Source organism: Aedes aegypti, unplaced genomic scaffold, assembly GCF_002204515.2.
Source record: "Aedes aegypti strain LVP_AGWG unplaced genomic scaffold, AaegL5.0 Primary Assembly AGWG_AaegL5_hic_scaff_677_PBJ_arrow, whole genome shotgun sequence".
Classification (NCBI taxonomy): Eukaryota; Metazoa; Arthropoda; class Insecta; order Diptera; family Culicidae; genus Aedes; species Aedes aegypti.
In genome coordinates this window covers 1-12,206 of record NW_018736359.1, presented here as the reverse complement: position 1 = coordinate 12,206, position 12,206 = coordinate 1, and positions in this window count along the sequence as shown.

Genomic DNA, 12,206 nt, shown 5'->3' with positions numbered 1-12,206 from the left:
AATATATGCAAAAATTCAGAAATATTTCTAGAGATTCCTTTATGGATTAAACTTCCTCTACAGATTGTGCAAGAATTTTATGAGTACTTATTCTTCTTCCCTTCTTCTTGGCATTAACGTCCTCACTGTGACAAAGCCTTCTTCTCAGCTTAGTGTTCTTATGAGCACTTCCACAGTTATAAACTGAGAGATCTCTTTGCCAAAGTTGCCATTTCGCATTCGTATATCGTGTAGCAGGTACGATTATACTCTATGCTCAGGGAAATCAAGGAAATTTCCATTACGAAAGAAAATGTCTTGGCTCTAGAGCCTTGGTTTAAGTGCCTTTGCTCACTCTCTGAAATGAAATAAAAACTTATTTTGCCCCATTCTGCCAAACCAAAATATGGTTGATACAAATATAAATTAGGAATAACAAGAATATGAATACATGATTTATCTTACCAAATATGACTCATGTATGCAATTTGAATGGAAATTTTAGAACTGAGTATTTAAAACGATCTCACCAGATTTTGGCAGTGCACAAACGCTTGATCTTTTCGTACTCCTAGATCGATGATCTCGCTGTTACCACCAATCATGGTATGTAGCGCTTTGGACTATTGGTGCATCGTTCTGTCTGCAATGTACGTATCTGGACGCCAATACTAGTACTAAACGTTCCTTGGTGGTTCATCCACAAGCCACAGCTACTTCCTCCGATTGAACTCAGGCTCACACATTGACCGAATTTCGCCTATTTTGAAAACAGTATCAACAGTGGCTTGAAATTAAAGCCATAGTGTTCCAGTACTTCTCACCAGACCAAGATTGTGATGACCGCTGTTTTCTTTTCTTTCCGCAACAACGAATATTCGAAATTATTGTAGGATCCATAATCATCCGCAGATTGTTAGTCGCCGTCAGTCACTCCTTGTTTCTCATTTCATCGAAAAATCTTCTCAGTAAGAACAGTCTTCGGATGCAAAAACTTCAGTATTCAACTTAATTTGCTAATCAATGCATCAAATAATCAAATCATCAAATATTAGATAATTGTATTTTTTTTGAATTTGACGGACATAAATTTTATAGGACCTTAATCGAGCAAAGCACGCTTCGATCGTCCAGGCGTATGATCAAGAGTGATAACTTTAAAAACTCGTCGAGACCTCCGAAAAGACCGTTTGTAGAATTTAAATGTTTAAACCTTGATCCTTGAAGTACAGAAACATGCTAATGGAGCAATAAGTGATAGATTTTTCAAAATTTTACAACTAAATTTCTGGTGAACATTTGATGAAATTCATGCAGGAATTTCTCGTGTAATTAGTGAAAATTATTCGATGTAATACAAAAAGTAATTTCCTATGAGAATTTCGATACACAATTTTTACGTGTGCGTGGCGACATTCCCAGAAGATATTCAGATAAGATTCCTGATGAAATATCTGATGGATTTTTTGAGGGATTTCTGAATGAATTTTCCTTAGTGTTAAAGAAAATTAAATCATTGTTGTGAAAAAGTTTTTTGTGGAGTTCGAGAACATACTGAGTATCTGAAAAAAACATACAAAACGGGAGTATAATTTAGGGAATTGTTGCCACCGATTCAAATAGCAATCCAAACGCTAGTGTTTTTGTTGGGATATAATTATTTAATATGTAATTTGTGTTTTTTTTGCAAGTTATGTTGTGTACTTACAATTTTTCAGTAACCTTTTACACCTCAAAATTCTTCCATTTTTGTAACAAATTCATTTGATTCGTTTGATTGTAAAAAAATAGTATTAAGTAGGATTTTTCCCAATGTTTAGAAGAACAATACCACTTGTTATTTATTTCCTTCAGCCTTTACCTCATTAACATCGTAATCGGATCGCTGCTGACAGATCTCGAAGCAGCGGAAAACAAACAGAACTATCAGCCCTCAATCGCGGGGAGGATTGCACCGATCCTTCCTTGCATCCGCAGCACCCCAAATTGATCTAGGAACGGCCACAACTTGAAAATAGTCTAGACTTGGATACCACCGAGAACCGAAGTTGTATTTCTTTCTCCTTCCTTGATTTCTTCGGCAAAGTATCCTTGCTGCGCTTGACAATGTAGCATAATCTCCGCGTGGACCAGTTTGTTTTGCTTCAACACACCAAATTCCAGTTGATCGCCATTTTTTCTTATTCTTCAAGTTATCGACGAATCGCCGGACGTATGCTGTGATACAAAGCAACCAAATACCAGCTCTTCTCGGAATTGGTTTTTAAGAGTTCTTCTTCAGTCGCACGATGAGCGTAGCATTCTTCCTCATATTCCTATATTTGTCGCCGAACGCATTCGTGAAGTTGCGATTTCTTGGGCGGCATCCACAAATTACGTAACGCTCTATGGGGAGGGGGGGAGTAGGCTTAAGCGTTACGGCTCAAACAAAAAATTTTAATTTTTCATACAAAAAGCGTTACGGAGGGGGGGAGGTGGTCGAAAATTTTCAATCTTAGCGTTATATAATAAATGGACGCTGCCTTGTTAAGCTTCTTCTCCAACGATCGCAATCGACGAAGTGCCATCCCATAGCTAAATGGAAATTGAAGCGTGCGCTAGAATAAGGGCGTAAGTCGCATGATCGATTTCTCTTCATAGATCCTGTCCTCTGTGAATAAAGGTAACAAGACGCAAGTTTGTCAGCATTTTCTCACCTCAGGAAGCAAGATTACATCGCTGCGAAGCGGACTGAAGTTAAAAAATGCTAACAAACCCGCATCATGTGACATTTATTCACAGAAGAGAGGATCGATGATGAGAAATCGATCATGCGACTTACGCCCTTATTATAGCACACGCTTGAATTTCAGGTTGTCCCACTTCCACAACAAACCTCTCGAAACGGTTGCCTATGAGCCTATGCATGCTATAAAACGTTTGACTTTTACTGTGCGCCCTGTTTTCAAGTTGCCCGTGAGAGCGAGCGAGACAGCACCAACACACGGCGCACAGTAGAAGTCAAAAGAACAAAAGAATTTATGCACGTACAGAGTGCCATAAATTCTTTTGTTCTCATAAAATTAAGGCGCACAGTAAAAGTCAAACGTTTCATAGCTTGCATAGGCTCATTCTGCGAGTGGTGGACTGGAGTAGCTTTCGTGCTCGCTTATCATCCTCTGATTCTAAAGGAGATATTGGAGGTTGCACTCCGGAATTGTTCAGTGTTATCTGGCCGCGGACAATTTGGCTCAACTCACCCTACGAATTGGTTCATCCTCCATCGTGAAACCCACAGGTAACCGATTCCGTAGCTGAGTGTGAACAGCCATAGATGCTCAGCAGATGAAGAGCCATCTGGCAGTGACTTCAACTGAACTCTTCAGCAAAGTTATTCAACAGTTCAAAAGGAAGCAAGCAGATTAAGAGTGGTGAAAAATATAACACTAGGTTGCTTCAGTATTGTAAACTTTTCCGTCTCATGAGACTTATATTCCAGAAGGTTGATGTCGTGGACAAAGTTGTTCAATAGATCAACGGTGGAAACAGAACAAGTGTCCATCTACCAGATGGTGCTAGTAACAAATTTCCCCAATATTATGCATCATAAGATCCTGAATAGTTTAAAATCTGGTGCATTACCAAATGGTTCTGAGCCGCAATATCTGTCTGATAGTGATAAAAGTTCAAAGTTTTCGGCAAGTAATTTTAGATAATTTTAGCTTCAATCTATCTGATAGGGATCAAATAGGTAATTTTATTTATTATGTTTCACTACCGTATTTTTAAGAATATTTCTAACTAACCAACTCATAAGCTAGAATGTCGATGTTTTGAGCATTTTTTTTCAGATGACAAAATAATTTCCAAATCCAAATGATTAAAATTTTACATTTTTTAAAATACATCAAAAAATAAAAATACATAATTTTTCATGCCACAAAAGTTCAATCCAATGGACGCAGTGGTTTAACCTTCCCAACAAAAAAAGCATAATTTTTACTGTACCGAAAAATTTTTCGTGTATAATTAGAAAGTAAATATTACAGACGAAGATTTCAATGCTCAATTTGATGTTCCTTTACACGATATCTATTGGGCGCAACCAATAGATTAAAGAAAATTTATAATTAGCAGCACATAGCAGATGAATTCTCAACCGAGTGTGCTACTGCCAGATGGTCTTTGCTCTGTTGAACACTTTGCCAAAGACACCTACCTTCAAGCTTATCAGGATCTGGAGATATAAAAAGTTGAAAAATTATTTCTAGCGCCACCTAGCTGATCAATTTTTATTTTGATTAAACAGTTTAGTCGAAAACCCTAACATTCTAGTTTTTAGGATTTTACTTCACTGACGATCGAATATAAGCGCCACAAGCGATCATATTTGTAACTACCAGCTCGCCTTGATCCACTTCACAACTTTGCCAGGATCATAAGATATAGAAGATTGAAGGAAATTTGTTACTTGCGCTACCTAGCGGATAAACCCCCAATTAGATTTGTTACTATCCGATAGCCCTTGATCTGCTCCACATTTTTGTCGAAGACGTCAGGCTTCTAGCTCATCAGAGTCTTGAGATATCTGTTAAATGGATGATTTGGGAAATTGTGGTACCGTAATCCGGGGTAACATTGATCATTTTATTTAGTTTTTCTTAAATTTTTCATTTCACAATACAAATGTTACAAGTTTCATATTTTTCAAACAAGTACTGGCACCCACCGCTCCTAACTTTGTACTTTATTTTGTTTTTCGAAAGATTTAAACATGTTTAAATAAATGTTTTAAGTGATTTTTTGATTCAGCTGATATGGGATAACATTGATCATTCAAGTAAACAACGTTCGCTAATATTGGAAATGTCGTTACTTACTAAAATCAGGGCCCCTGAAGCCGAATATGAAGACCAAACTCTTGCAAGTCATTTACTTTTTGAGTTATTTCAAAATTAAAAACACCTTGAACCGCGGAATACGCCTAAAAGTAGGCAATTTCCTCAGGAAATTCTACATTCGTAATAGTAATTAGTTAATGTTGCCTAATTGAATAAACTTATGGAAGATTTGACAACGGAATCGTTTTCGGCGATGCCATTTTTAGTAACACCCGCATTTTCCTTGATCACATCGTCTGCAGAACTCATGTAAGACATGAATTTTCGGTAGTGTCAGAGAAAATGATAGAAATCATTGTTTCAAAAAGTTGACAAATTTGCGCATGAACTAAACGCAATTTCGGCAAAAACCTTAATTATCATTAGCCTTTGAATATACGAAGAGAGGCACCATTCATGGTTCGAAAATGTTTCATCAATAAATCTTTATTTGAACGTTTAACAAGATGAGTCATCCCGATCAATGTTACCCCGCTGATCAATGTTACCCCGGATTACGGTACCCCAAAACAATCCAAAATAATACCAGAACCACTTGGACCATATTTCCAAGTTTTCCAAACCATAAAACTCTTCGTTTTTCGGGAATTTTTGAAAATTTATTCAAAATCTATCGGAAAACATAAAAAGTTATGCACATTTTAATGTGTTTTTCAGCATGTGAAAGTATGTTGGTTAAGTGAAAGTTAATTAAGGTACCGTGGGGCAAGTGGGTAATGGAATTCCGTGACTAGAAGTTCAAATTAAAAATGAACCCCGATGGTTTGCATGAGGTACCGTTCAAATTAGCGGGGGTGCACGGTATAACTGCAACGTTTCCAATGTTAGTTCTTACATTATAGGACAGCAATTGCATTTCTGCTCTGTAGAATTTCCACCGCTCGTTATTTGTTTTTGAGAAAGTCGGATATGACGTCGGATAACTCTTCGGGAGAAATCAAACGGAATCCTTCAATAACGTATTTAGGGTCTTTTTTATGTGGATAGACCTATACTCCATTTTTATGATTTGAACTAACTTTACATAGACATTCCACGAGATTTCCGTGTGTTCTCTAATATTGCAACTTTTCAGTCAACGTCTTCCTTTTAATTGGCTGCCCGAAGTAGACATATTGATATTGTAATGTTTGGCAACATCTTTTAGAGAATTTCCATGATTTCTAATAGCTTTTAACGCTTGAGTATAGTGTTTCTTGAATTATCAGCACGTTATGTTTTATATGATAATTGCGAACCATGTTTACTTATGGCGACTTGAAGAGAAAACACAAATTCAATCTCTGATGATAAACTTTTCACTTGCCCCACCTGATAAGAAAATGAACGGTGTTTAAATTTAATTATTTTTAGGTCTACGTCGAATTAATTCTTAAACTTTGTTTATTGTAGTTCGAAACTGTCACAGAGGACAACTAAGAAGTGGTACAGGAAATTATTTTCCGCAACTTTTTCCACTGAAAATATTAAAATAAGATTGTACGCCGCCAACTTGTTACGGAGTAACAGTTGACCGGTTAACAATGTTTCACTCTATTATGCAATAATGGCTGAAAAATCTCAGAAATCATTTACCTATCGCAATCTTCTCAATGGCCTCAAAGGTTTACGCATGAGTTTAAAACGTTAATTCACATATTCAGTAAAATATATCAATTGTTTTCACTTACCCCATTTACCCACTTGCCCTGCGGTACCTTATACTTATCATTCCCAGAAGAAACATATTTGGAAAAGGAGAAATTACGTATTTGAAGTTGTTAAAATTTGAGAATTTTAGCAGAATATATGCATAGTTTTTGAGATTATTAGTCGTAAATTTATCCTACATACAGCTAGGGCTAACATATGTCAGCTGACCGTAACCATTCAGGCTACCACCCACCGAGCTCCCAAAACCCACCACCAGATGTCTGGTAGCATAGCGTTCGGGCGGCCATGAGGGGTGGCGAAATGGGGGCCATCGTAGATATCCCGAACGAAAAAGGGTAAAGACCGACGACCAAGGTCAAGAACCTCTTGGGAAAAATGCAGATGACTGGTCGTTCAAGCTAGTTTGGATATTGAAAGTTAAACGAAAGATTTTGTGAGAAAGTAGTGAGCGGAGATTGGACACCAGGTAACTGCCAAACCGCAATTTCTATTACTGTGGTTTGAAACCATTTTGCATTCCACCAGGACCCCGCCGTTTTTTGGTATAGAAACCACATAATTTCTATTACCACCCTACGCCATCCTAGAGCCATATTCCGGGTAGATTCCGGCACCGTCGTTGGCCGAAGACCGATCCGTCAACATATCGGTAGCCTAGGAGGCGTAGAGGGTCCCAGAAAGCTGCAGCCGAAGTTCCCCAAGCCAACCCGAGGAGAGCGTGGCCAGACGTGGCCGAAGGATAGCTGTGTGGTAGGAGAACGCCGGCGGCCGATACCAGGCCGAGAGGAAGGAGGAAGGAGCGGACAGGTGGTAGCCGGAAGAAGAAGGGGCCCCAAAAAGTGAACAGGTCAGATTAGTACATAAGAAAGTGGGAAAGAAGTGGATAGCGAGGAGCAGGTTGAAGCCCAAATAAAGCCTGTGGAAGAAAATAAAGTAGGAGTTTTGTTAAGTGAAGTGCTTGGGTTTTCCTATATTCTAGTGCGAAGATTCCCTGTCCGCGGTAAATTAAGGTAAGCGTGCCGACCCTGAGGCAGTTGAGTCGGGGAGTCTCTAAGACGCTCCCGATTGGCTGACCGAAACTTACAGATAATTAAGACGAGTGCTGTAAAAATCGAGTTCTGCAACGAGTTACGTATAACATTTTTTGCAATTTCGTAGATGACCACTTGAGGGTATCAGAAATTATATCGGAATGCATTGACCATCATTTTACAATTTCTGAAAAAATGTTGTGTAATGATTCATTACGCAACTCAAAACAGTTGCGTAGTGAGAAAGCGCTGCGTAATGAATCATTGCAGCACTGGTTTCCGTTGCGTAATGACTACTCCCGCCACTGCATACTTCAGTTCAGGGAAAATAGGCCGTTTCATGACAGATTGGCGTGCTGGAAAACAGCCTTTTACGATGAGAAATTGCAAAAAAAACATTATTTCGGTTGTTAGAACAAAATTGTCAGCTTTAAAACAGATAACAGTGAACGAAAATTTCTGATTTTTCCCTTATCCGTCAATTTGTTGTGCACTTGGTTCCCTAGTGGTAAAAAGAAAAGTTAATTTCGTAGCCATCTTCCATCATTTCTATAGGACGAAGAAATGTGTTCTCACTTCTGATTCTTACATAATCTTACAAAAATTTAGTAAAAAGTTTAAAAATTTCATAAATTTCATTTCATAGCCGTGAACCCTAACCACTCGGCTATTGAAGGGATACACATGATTTGGGGTTTGATTTCGTTTCAATTATATCAATATATAAAAAAATCTAACATTAGGAAAAATAATAATTAACCCAGCATCATCTGGAAGCTTTTCCGACAACGAGTTCAACGGTTTCTATCAGGCATAACAATCTCATCTGAACGAAGAGATCATCTTGGTATGGTTTAAAGATATTATCTTCAATCCAAGAGTGCATTGGAATGATTCTATCTTTCCATCTTGATGATCTTGACAGATATTTGGTGCTATGATGAAATGTCTGTTTCAAAACTATTTCCTGGTGCTCAATAACGTAATTTGTGATTAGTAATTCTGAACTGATAATCTTTGTCTTGGAAACAGTGATCAGTGGACTAGTGAAATATTTTCCGTTTGATAAAAAGTTTTGTATTACACAAGCGAACCCTCGTTTCTCAGTACTCTCATGTATACCCGGCTAAATTATCACGAATTTACGTCCAATCTATGAGGTTTCAATGGCTATGCACAGTGCGCTGTAATGTGAAACATGGATTTGGAAGGAAAAAGATTTTCGAATGTCGTACAAGGAGCAGCTACAAACTTCTCATTTCAAAAATATAATACATGCAAATTGCGCAATATTTCTGCGAATACAATAGTCATTTTTTATTTAGTTTTTTTTGTCAGTGAAACACTGCTAGCAACCTTCTCTACATGAATAACTAATTTGAATAAAAGAGGATTCCAGTAAATATAAACTTGTGATCAACCATTTAAAACATATTGTTGTTTGAAATATTCCGGCGACTACTTATTGTCCTCGAATGCTTGATGTTTAAATCGATCTGTGAGGAAAACTCGTATTAAAGATTCCCAATACGCGGCTAGATTCACTAGTACGTTTTTACGCCAAACTTAGTACGCTCTATGCAGTGCATAAGTGAGTCTTGAATCTATACCAGTAAAGTTGAGCAGCTGCAAAACCTAAAACAAATGAAATGGTTTCATTTCAATTTCATTTAATTTCGGTTCACTTACTTCCGTTGAGTGTGTGAATCTTTCACGAAGTTTACTTCTCTCAAATGCTGTCACCGTACGAATCACGGATTACTAAGTCAAAAATATGTTATCGAGCATCAAAAGAGCCATAGATCTTTATAAAAAGATGATCAAAGAGCTCTAGATGATATCTTCTTATTTGATCCATATCTTGCTCAGATGATCGAAAGATGAGATGAAATGCAATGCCTGGTTTCTATACCATCAAAAAAAGCGTCCAACAACACCCCATCGTTTTCGTCGTTGTTCTTAAGACGCCATGAGAACAAAGGAGCCACTTAGCGCAAATATTCCACTTTATGAAAATTAAGCTGCTTTTAGCGAAAACTCTTCTTCCCGACTAGAAGTACCTATCTAGGTACTAGAACGAAAAACGAGCAATAAGAATAGGTAAGGTACCTTGGTCACGGTCGTTGAGCAGCAGTTGCCTTCCGATAATGGCCTCTTGGAGGAAGCAATGACAAAGACCTGCCATGATGATTTGTTTGTTGGGGACAAATGTCGATGACATCGTTGCTGAGAATTGTATCGAAAAGAAGTTGGCAATATTCAAGATGCTCGTTCTACAATTTTTGTTGTAGCAGAAATTTCAGACAAACCTTCAATATTATATATAGTTTGAGATAGGACAAAAATGTTTGAGGATTGGATTTAGATTCAACTCAATATTTCTGGGACAGTTAAAAATGTTGCTAATTACTTTTCGATACAGTTCTTGTTGGTGAAGAATTGTACTGAGTGTAACTAAGAATTGCACGCTTCGATACATCCCACCATCGCGTTAGGAATCGCATCGCTCCTCTATTGACGTCTGGTTGTGGTGACCGGTGCTGGAAAGGACAATGGCCTTATTTCCGTTTCGCGATATTGCTTGAATTTTTAATGTTACAATAACTTAGCCTCTCATTAATGTAGGTGTATGCCTTTTTTCAACGTTATGCTAATTTTCCACCACCGGTCCAATTCGGCAGATTCCTTCTACATTATCTTTCCACCATGCGCATGTGGGATTTTTTTTTTTTGTTCCGGGGAGGCATTTGAATATTTAATTATTTTCATTCGAGAAGACCCGTCGTACCGGCAGTTCGGTTCGACTTTTTACCGTTTTCTGCCAGAACCGTATCTCCGGAAAATTGAAAAGTGCCCACTCTTTTATCACCTGAGTGGTTCAGTCCGGTTCTCTTCGGCAACGCTGATGTAGAGCATGACTCGCCAAAAAAAATTGTTAAACACAATTTGGATTAAACATATGAGGAGGGATACTGTATCGGTGCAACGACCGTAAATTTGTGTTTCAAGAGAGGGTTTATACTGGGAGAATAGGAGAGTTTCAATTATTTTTAAATAATGAAATAATAATACACATTGGCCCTTAGGGTACCGGGTAAAAATTTAAGTCCAAGAATAACTGAAATCAGTTGCGTTATGATTTTTTTTTTGCAATTTCTCATCGTAATAGGCTGTTTTCCATCACGCCAATCTGTCGTGAAACGGCTTACTTTCCTGCACTAAAGTATGCGGGAATTGTCATTACGCAACTGAATCCAGTGCTGTAATGATTCATTATACAACGCTTTCCCATCACGCAACTGTTTTGAGTTGCGTAATGAATCATTACACAACAATTTTTCAGAAATTGTAAAATAATGGTGATATTACCGATATTACCTTCTGATACCCTCAAGTGATTTTCTACGAAATTGCAAAAAATGTTGTACGTGACTCGTTGCAGAACTCGATTGTTACAGCACTTTACGACTCGTGCTGTAAAAATCATCATTCTGCAACTTGTTCCATAATTGTAGTTTACGCAACAAGTTGCAGAATGATGATTTTTACAGCACGAGTAGTACATTTATTCAACGACGCTTGTCGAATTGAATAATTACGACGAGTGCTGTAAAAATCGAGTTCTGCAACGAGTTGCGTGCAATGTTTTTTGCAATTTCGTAGAAGATTACTTGAGGGTACCATAAACCATATCGGAATGCACTCACCATTATTTTACAATTTCTGAAAAAATATTGTGTAATGATTTATTACGCAACTTAACATAATTGCCGAAATGAGAAAGCGTTGCGCAATGAATCATTACAGCACTGGTTTCAATTAGGTAATGTCTATTACCATACTGCACAATTCAGTGCAGGAAAGTAGGCCGTTTCATGACAGATTGGCGTGATGAATAACAGCCTATTACGATGAGAAATTGCAAAAACTACTATTACGCAACGCTTTCTCACTAAGCTCCTTTTTTAGTTGGGTAATGAACTATTGCACAGAAATTTCCAGAAACTACGAAATATTGGTGGATGCATCCTTCTATGATTCCTGATACAATTAAATAGCCAAACTCGTGTGTAATAGTAGTTTACTGAACAAGTTGCATGATTTTTTGCAATTTCTCATCATAATAGGCTGTTTTTCAGCACGCCAATCTGTCATGAAACGGCCTACTTTCCTGCACTGACGTATGCAGTGCGGGAATAGTCATTACGCAACTGAACCAGTGCTGTAATGATTCATTACGCAACTGTTTTGAGTTGCGTAATGAATCATAACCCAACAATTTTCAGAAATTGTTATAATGATGGTGCATGCATTCCGATATAGTTTCTGATACCCTCAAGTGGTCTTGGTTAAATTTACGACTCGTGCTGTACAAATCACCATTCTGTATACTTGTTGCGTAACTTTTATTAATTAATCAGGTTATCTACGATAAAATAAAAAAAAAATGCAAATTAATGCGGTGCAGAAAGGTGCCTTCTATTAATTACTATATATAGCCGGGTCATTACTTCTTTATTGGGTTCTTTACATATGCATTTCCTTCATTCATTGTGGTGTTTCTACGTGCTGTTGTTCTGTTTCGACATCAGTGCTGTTGAAATATACATAGAATAAATATAATAAATAAATAAAACATTCAGGTTGAATAGGTATCTCTCTT